This window comes from Triticum dicoccoides, chromosome 1A (genome assembly GCF_002162155.2).
Source record: "Triticum dicoccoides isolate Atlit2015 ecotype Zavitan chromosome 1A, WEW_v2.0, whole genome shotgun sequence".
NCBI lineage: Eukaryota > Viridiplantae > Streptophyta > Magnoliopsida > Poales > Poaceae > Triticum > Triticum dicoccoides.
The window spans coordinates 515882543-515892177 of NC_041380.1; positions in this window are offsets into that span (position 1 = coordinate 515882543).

A 9635-nucleotide genomic window follows, 5' to 3' on the forward strand; every position below is an offset into this window, starting at 1 on the left:
AAGAGACCTGAGGGGCATTGGTTTCACTAGTGGCTTCTCTCATGATTGCATGTATTATGGTGGGTGAACAAATTACTGCCGAGCAATTGATAGAAGAGCGCATAGTTATGCGAATATCTAAGCAATGATTATGAATATAGGCATCACGTCCGTGTTAAGTAGACCGAAATGATTCTGCATCTACTACTATTACTCCACATATCGACCGCTATCCAGCATGCATCTAGAGTATTAAGTTCATAAGAGCAGAGTAACGCTTTAAGCAAGATGACATGATGTAGAGGGATAAACTCAAGCAATATGATATAAACCCCATCTTTTTATCCTCGATGGCAACAATACAATATGTGCCTTGCTGCCCCTACTGTCACTGGGAAAGCATACCGCAAGATTGAACCCAAAGCTAAGCACTTCTCCCATTGCATGAAAGATCAATCTAGTAGGCCAAACTAAACCGATAATTCGAAGAGATTTGCAGAGATATGAAATCATGCATATAAGAATTCAGAGAAGAACCAAATATTATTCATAGATAAACTTGATCGTAAATCCACAATTCATCGGATCTCGACAAACACACCAGAAAAAGTATTACATCGAATAGATCTCCAAGAACATCGAGGAGAACTTTGTATTGAGAACCAAAGAGAGAGAAGAAGCCATCTAGCTAATAACTATGGACCCGAAGGTCTGTGGTAAACTACTCACACATCATCGGAGAGGCTATTGTGTTGATGTAAAAGCCCTCCGTGATCGAATCCCCCTCCGACAGATCACCGGAAAAGGCCCCAGATGGGATCTCATGGGTACAAAAGGTTGCGGCGGTGGAAAAGTGGTTTCGTGGCTCCCCTTGATGTTTTTAGGGTATAAGAGTATATATAGGCGAAAAAGTACGTCGGTGGACCTTCGTGGGGCCCACGAGGGTGGGGGCGCGCCCTCCTATCTCGTGGCTGCCTCACTGAGTTCCAGACTTCCACTCCAAGTCTCCTGGTTTGTGTTTGTTCCAAGAAAGATCCTCGCGAAGGTTTCGTTCCATTTGGATTCCATTTGATATTCCTTTTGTGCGAAACACTAAAATAGGCAAAAAAACAGAAACTGGCACTGGCACTGGGCCTTCGGTTAATAGTTTAGTCCAAAATACAATATAAAAGGGCATATTAAATCCCATTAAACATCCAAAACAAAAAATATAATAGCATGGAACAATCAAAAATTATAGATACATTGGAGACATATCAAGCATCCCCAAGCTTAATTCCTGCTCGTCGAGTTGGTAAATGATAAAAACAGAATTTTTGATGTGGAATGCTACCTAACATAATTTTCAATGTAATTTTCTTTATTGTGGCATGAATGTTCAGATCCAAATGATTCAAACAATAATACTTCAAGCATACTAACCAAGCAATTATGTCTTCTCAAAAGAACATAGCCAAAGAAAGCTCATCCCTACAAAATCATATAGTTTGGCCATGCTTAATTTTCGTCACACAAAATGCTCCCATCATGCACAACCCCAATGACAAGCCAAGCAATTGTTTCATACTTTAGCATTCTCAAACTTTTTCAACTTTCACGCAATATATGAGCGCGAGCCATGGACATAGAACTATAGGTGGAATAGAACGGTGGTTGTGGAGAAGACAAAAATGAGGAAGATAGTCTCACATTAACTAGGCGTATCAATGGGTTATGTAGATGCCCATCGATAGATATCAATGTGAGTGAGTAGGGATTGCCATGCAACGGATGCACTAGAGCTATAAGTGTATGAAAGCTCAACGAAAGTAACTAAGTGGGTGTGCATCCAACTTGCTTGCTCATGAAGACCTAGGACAATTTGAGGAAGCCCAACATTGGAATATACAAGCCATGTTCTATAATGAAAAATTCCCACTAGTATATGAAAGTGACAACATAAGAGACTCTCTATCATGAAGATCATGGTGCTACTTTGAAGCACAAGTGTGGAAAAAGGATAGTAAAATTGCCCCCTCCCTCTTTTTCTCTCATTTTTGGTTTGGGACTTCTCCCCTTTTTTATGGCCTCTTTTTTTTGTTTGGAGTCTCATCCCGACTTGTGGGGGAATCATAGTCTCCATGATCCTTTCTTCACATGGGACAATGCTCTAATGAAGATCATCACACTTTTATTTACTTACAACTCAAGAATTAGAACTCGATACTTAGAACAAACTATGACTCTATGTGAATGCCTCATGCGGTGTACCGGGATGTGCAATGAATCAAGAGTGACATGTACGTATAAAAATTTATGAATGGTGGCCATGCCACAAATATGATGTCAACTACATGATCATGCAAAACAATATGACTATGATGAAGTGTGTCATAATAAACGGAATGGTGGAAAATTGCATGGCAATATATCTCGGAGTGGCTATGGAAATACCATAATAGGTAGGTATGGTGGCTGTTTCAAGGAAGGTAAATGATGGGTTTATGGTACCGACGGAAGTTGTGCGGCACAAGAGAGGCTAGCAATGGTGGAAGGGTGAGAGTGCGTATAATCCATGGACTCAACATTAGTCATAAAGAACTCACATACTTATTGCAAAAATCTACAAGTCATAAAAACCAAGCACTACACGCATGCTCCTAGGGGGGTAGATTGGTAGGAAAAGACCATCGCTTGTCCCCGACCGCCACTCACAAGGAAGGCAATCAAAGAACACCTCATGCTTCAAATTTGTCACACAAAGATTACCATACGTGCATGCTATGGCACTTGCAAACCTCAACACAAGTATTTCTCAATTTCACAATTACTCAACTAGCACGACTCTAATATCACCATCTTTATATCTCAAAGCAATTATCAAGTATCAAACTTCTCATAGTATTTAATGCACTATATATGAAAGTTTTTATTATACCCATCTTGGATGCTATCACAACCCTAGAATTTCTTGTAACTAGTTGCATTAAAGCATCCATGCATCATGTTAAAATTCAAATGAATTTGAATTGGTGATGTTCAAACCCTAGCACAAATGAATCCAACTAGGTTCAATTAAAAAATGTTTTCAATGATCCCATAATGCCTTTGAAAATGTCCATGATTTATGTTAAAGGTGAAAACCTCTCCCAAAAATGATGAGCATATTTCTTGGCCATTTATGGATTTTTGAATTAACTCATAATGTATTTTGGTTGGAGAAAATAGATCCTATAAATACTTTTATTGCACCAATACTTCTGAAACATTTTGTGGAGCTCTGGGATAAGCCATATTGCATCCACAAAAGTTTCCAGAAGCTGCAAAAATAATTTGGTTAGTAAACCAAATTCAAAACAGAAGCAAAAAAATAGAACAACTGAAGAAAATAGGAAAGTAGAGAGTGTGTGCTCACCTCACAACCCACAAGCGGCCCAGCCCACCCCCACCTTGCAAGTCATCTTCCTCGGCGCGCCAGAAGGACAGAGCACGCATGGCCGCGGCACGCCGGCATGCGCCAGCCACCTCTTGCCTGCCTGCCTCCTCCCTGACGCGACCAGACGTTGCCACACACTCCCGACCCCTCTCACTCTCCCTCGTGGCCCTCCTCTCCTCTGCTCCCTCTCTTTTGCCCAGACCGAACGCGCCGACGCCGTCTACCGCGGCCACATCCACCCCTTGCTCCCCTCACATGTCCAAGAGCTCTGGGACATCTTCCTCATCCTCTCCACCAAGCCATGGAACTATGGATGTGCCACAATGTTGCCAGCATCGCTGTTTCCATCGCCGGCCATCGTGGATCCTCGCCGTCGATTCTGGAGCTACCGGGCGTCCCCGACCTCGCCCTCGCGCTCATTGGACTCGTTGTGAGCCTCCGCACCGAACCCCTCTATCCCCGTTGCTGATTCCATCCTCTAACCGCGGGCTCCATTGAGCCCGAGAGCTCGCCACCGGCGAGTTCGCCGTCGCGTAGCTTGCAACCTCGAATGACCAAACAAAGAACGTAGTTGTGCTCAGCGTGCTCCCAGGAGGCCATAGCACTGCTCACCTCGCTGTCTCGTACACCATAGTGTCGCATCGACCGAGCTCGAGCTTCGGCCGCCGCCGAGGTCGACGCCGTGCCCAACTCCAGCCACCTCGCGCCCCCCTACAACAAGTGGATGCGCACGAGCCCCAACTCCTCGTAGATGGGCTTGGCCGTCGTTTTGGTCACCGGAGCCGCCGTCCCGATCATCGTCGCCGCGGTCTGTGGTCGCCGGTGACTAAACGCCGGCAGTTGACGTGGCACCATTAGATTAGGTGCTAATCATGTTTAGTTTGTTCCCTCTATCGATGACATGTGGGTCCCAGAGCCTAATTAGGTTAGTCTAAATTTCCTGTTTAGGTTAATGCTAATATGTGTGGACCCCACATGTCAGCATTGACTTTGGTCAAGTCAGCATTGACCGGTCCCACCTGTCATGCACCCAAACCAGCCCTGAGTCACTGACGTGTGGGCTCCAGCCGTCAGGTTTGACCTGGGCTGGCGTTGTTGACCTACTGACGTCATGCTGACACAGTTAACATTTTCTGGATAAAAACAATCCAGGAAATTCCAGAAATTAGTTTAAACTTCAAAAAATCATAGAAAATAATCTATAACTCCAAATGAAATAAGTTATATATGAAAAATTATCAGAAAAATACAATCTATCCATCTGTACCTTTTTCATGCATGTTTGAGCAACTTATGCCTGCTGATCAGGTCAAATCAATTAAATGGTATTTCACTAACCACTTATGGAGTTTGATTTTGAACCTTGAGTTCAAACCAACTTCATTTAACTCGTTGCTAGTTGCATAGGTCAATCAACAGCATATTGCCATGTCATGATCATGCATCATATTGTTGCATTGCATTGATTGTGTTCTTTCTCTATTGTCGGTGGTTGTTCCCCCCTCAATAGACGTATGTTCCGACGATGAGTTCGATGACACCGATGAAGAGCTATGCTATCTTCAGAAGTGCCAGGCAAGCAAAGTCCCCTTGTTCATTCTGATACAATCCCACTCTTTCGCTCCTGCTCTCTTTTACTACATTAGGACAACAACGATTCAACTGTTACATGTTGTGGTAGTTGAACCCCTTTCCTCTGCATGACCTGTCATTGCCACAGTAAATAGATGAAACCCACTAGCATGAGTAGGAGTTGTTTGAGCCCTGATGTGCCTACTCATTCATGCTGGTTGTCATGCCTCCTACTGCTTAGAGTTGAGTCAGGTCCGATTCATCGGGGATGAATTGGAATGTGTTGAACATGTCTTACTGTTGAGAGCTAAGTGTGTGAACACGATTTGGTAAAGGTAGCGGTGAGAGGCCATGTAGGAGTAGATGGTGGGTTGTCTCATTGAAACCGTCCTCATGAACTAAGTTCTATGTTTGTGATCCATGAACAGCTACTACCACACATTGGGCTCTAGGCACTCCAAGCTCTCTTGACTTATTAACCGCCTCGATCTCTGTCCAGGAGTTGCAACTAGTTTCTGGTGTTTGTAGGTAGTGTTAGTAGTCTACCAAGTGGCACCCGGTACAGGTGGGCTTGGGACAGACTAGGCACCATGGCCGGGTATACCAAGCGTCACCTGTTTGGTGGGCTTGGGAACCCTGTACACATAGTTTGGGGCCGTGAGCGACACCCCGACCAGATCTCCTTGTGGATGGAACTTGAATAGGCGATAAACCTAGACTACAGACTTGTATGGTTAGTCAGGTCATGGCCTACTCCCTTGCCAGGCTTCCGTTTGAAGGTTGCCGAGATACACGACGTGTACATGGGGGTAAGTGGCGAGAGCGTGTGTGAAGAAGTACACCCCTGCAGGGTTATAAATGATCTATTCGAATAGCTGTGTCCGCGGTAAAGGACTTCTGGGTTGCCTGTACAGTTCATAGACAAGTGAAAGTGGATACTCTAAAACTCGCAAGATAAGCATGAGTGTTATGGATGGCGTTCTAGTAGGGAGACGGGAGCGGATCCATAGTGGTGTATTGATATGGTGAATATGTGGACTCGTGTGCGCCACCTCGATGTGTTACTTGTAGTCGTAGTTTACACTACAAAAAAATACACTTCCGTGATGATACGTGTTTGTCACAGTAGGTCACGTTTTTTGTCATGCATGTACATCCATGACGATTTTATGACAGAATCAAGATAGTCATACCTGTGCTCTCGTAGAAGTGTTCCATGACATTACCAAAATTATCATCAGGGAAGTGTCCACTTCCATGATAATAAATCACGCGTCATAGAAGTGCTTTCATCAAGGGTGACCGACACGTGGCATCCACTGTAACGGAACACCGTTAAGCTATCGGGTCCGGTTTTGGATCCGATAACCCGTTAATAGCCCGGACCAATGGGGATTTTCCACGTGTAAAATCATCATTGGCCGTAGGAAACACTTGTTCCCTCACCGTTGGGACGGATGTCATCCACTTATTGGACAGGAGGCGCCTATGATAGGTCGACACGTGGCACGGCCCAACAGTGGCCCATTCCGGTGAAAAAGGCCGGCCCAGTAAAAATTAGCAGGCCGACCCATATAAGGCCTACTTGTGTCAGGTCCATTTAAGCCCACGGCCCATACAAGATGTGCCAATTTGGCCCGTCAAAAGCCCGTTAAAGATTTGACACCATTGCAGCCCATCGTCAGTTCGAGCCCGTTAACAGCCCGCTATATATTTGGGCTCAATATCGGCCCGATGAGATTTCGGCATGTTAACGGCCCATTTAATGGATGTGCCAATTTTTAGGATGTACATCTTTCAGCCTTTTAGCGACCCATTTAAATGTTGGGCTAATTTCCGGCCCGGTGTGTCTTTCAGCCTGTTGACGGCCCATAAATCTGATGGGCCATTTGTAGTGGGACCTGAGTTTCAGCCTTTTAGCGGCCCATTTAAGTGTTGGTCCAATTTCTGGCCCGATGTCACTTTCAGCCTGTTGACGGCCCATAAATCAGTTGGGCCATTTGTAGTCGGACTTGAGTTTTGGCCTTTTAGCGACCCATTTAAGTGTTGGGCCAATTCCCCTGTGTGCCTTTCGGCCTGTTAACGGACCATAAATGAGTTGGGCCATTTGTAGTCGGAACTTAGTTTTGGCCTTTTAACGGCCCATGCCCTTCATGGCCCAATACCAGCCCGGTTTCTCTTTCGGCCTGCTAAAGGCCCATAACACAATTGGGCCGTTTACAATACGACCTGAATTTCGGCCTCTTAGTGGCCCATGCTCTTTATGGTCCAGTACAAGCCCGCTGTCTCTTTCGGCCTGCTAAAGGCCTACAGTATAGTTGGGCCATATGTAGCCCAAACTTAGTAACGGCCTGTTAACGGCTCATGAAATAAATTGGGGCCACCTTTTGCCTGCTTCGATGTCGGCCTGTTAACGACCTGGGAGGTAAGAGGGCTGACCATTAACTTTTGGCCTAGTAACGGCCCATTAACTTAATGGGCCCACTAAAGTTCGTTCATGTCTTTAGGCCAAATTAGATAATTTGAGCCCATTACGACAAGCAATTATGCACAGGACCAAAACCGATCAAGCAAAGGTACGGCATACAGGGAATAACGTTGCACATCCAGCATATATTATAGGAAATTACATGCACTGGGCAATCAAAGATTGATGCTAGTGCAAATAAATGAGTAGAACCTAACCATCTACAACGTCACAATATGCAACCTCAGCACAAATGACACCCATAAGCATGTGGGCAAGTTCTTGCTGCTTTGCTACACTGTCTCTGAAAACATTGATCAGTTGTTGTGTCGCACGACTCTGCACCTGTGATTCATCCACCATTTCCATCATTGCTTCAGCCATTAATTGGTTCACAAACATACATTTATTCTGTTGCATTCGAGACAGAGGATACTGAACAGATTTTGATGGCGATTTTGGCAAGCTTGTATTATTGACAGTGGAGAGTGTCTCGACCACTTCATCATAACATAAATTAGGACGGGAACCAAACAGGTTAATCATGAGTTATTGCCATATTACCTGGCCTAGATTTACTAGAAAGAAACAATGGGGTTGCCTTGCTGTTTTCAGAGTTTGTCTTCTTATCTTCAGCAGCCTGCACAAAATTAACACACTAGCATTGCTATCATTGGCCAAGTCAGATAATAGGAAAGCAACATTGACACAACGAACATTTGGGCAACTAGCCTACACCAAATTAACACAATATGGCACAACTATCATCAGCCAGGTAAGGTAATACGAAAGCAACATTGACACAATGAATGAATGGGCAACCAGAGAAGCACTATAATTCAGTAATGTGCATGATATGAGATAGTACATTCATGCAGCTCAGTATGCAAAACTACCAGGTAGTTTTCCTTACAAAAATCAACACTGGTGCCTCTAACATTTTGCTACAACTAATTTTAGATCAGATAAAGGTTAGATTCACACCAATTAACAAAATACACGCTGACGTAAAAATATAGTGATATACAACAGGTACTTGCATCAGCATTGGAGCACAGAGAATTCCCGCAAGATATTTTCCTCGAATACGATCCCAATGGAGGAAGTCTTGTATCGTTTAACCTTATTTTCTAAAAGAGAGATGGGTAAGAAACATGTAGAAAATATGATCAGAATGCTATAAAATTTCATGATGCGAGGATACGCACATGCTTCTTAGAATGGAGTTGACATTCTTTTGCTGGACTGGAGCGGACTGGTTCTTTGGCCACTGGAATCTACTTATTATCAGTGGGAGTTGGGTTTCTCTGTGCTGGAGCAGTACCTATGAAAAATGGAGTTGGTTTATTATCTCCCGGCGTTTGGATCTTTTGCAAAGACCTGGTTTGTAACCCTTCAGATTCTAACATAGCCGTCTTCCCCTTGCATGCCTTATATAGAAGAATGGTGATTCAGTTATAAAACATGCTACAACAGAGATGGAATAGGTACTGAAGAATAGAAAGGCATGACATATTGACATGTATTCCCTCCATCCAGAAATAAATGGATGGGTCTAGGCATATTTCAGTTCTAGATAAATCCAGTTTTATCCATTTCTGCGACATTTAATCCGGACGGAGAGAGTATGATGTAAGAGCTAGGGATACGGGACAACATAGTAAAAAACACTGATAAACCCACTGCAGAACCAAAGTATTCAAATCCACTGATATGAGATAGTACACTCATGCAGCTCAGGATGCAAAACTACCAAGCAGTTTTCCTTGCAAAAATCAACATTGTGGCCTTTAATCATACATTTTGCTACAACTAAATTTAGATCAGATAAAGGTTGGATTCATTTCGATTAACAAAATACATGCTGATGTAAAAATATAGTGATATACAACAGGTACTTACATCTACATTGGAGCACAGAGAATTCCTACAAGAATCTTTCCTCATAAACGATACCATTGCAGAAATTCTTCTATCTGTTAAGGTTATTTTCTAAAAGAGAGATGGGTAAGAAACATGTAGAAAATATGATCAGCATGCTATAAAATTTCATGATGCAATGATACGCAAACTCTTCTTTGAATTGAGTTGACATATTTTTGCTGGACTGGAGCGGACTAGTTCTTTGGCCACTGGAATCTGCTTATTATCAGTAGGAGTTGGGTTTCTCTGTGCTGGAGCAGTATCTATAAAAACTGGATT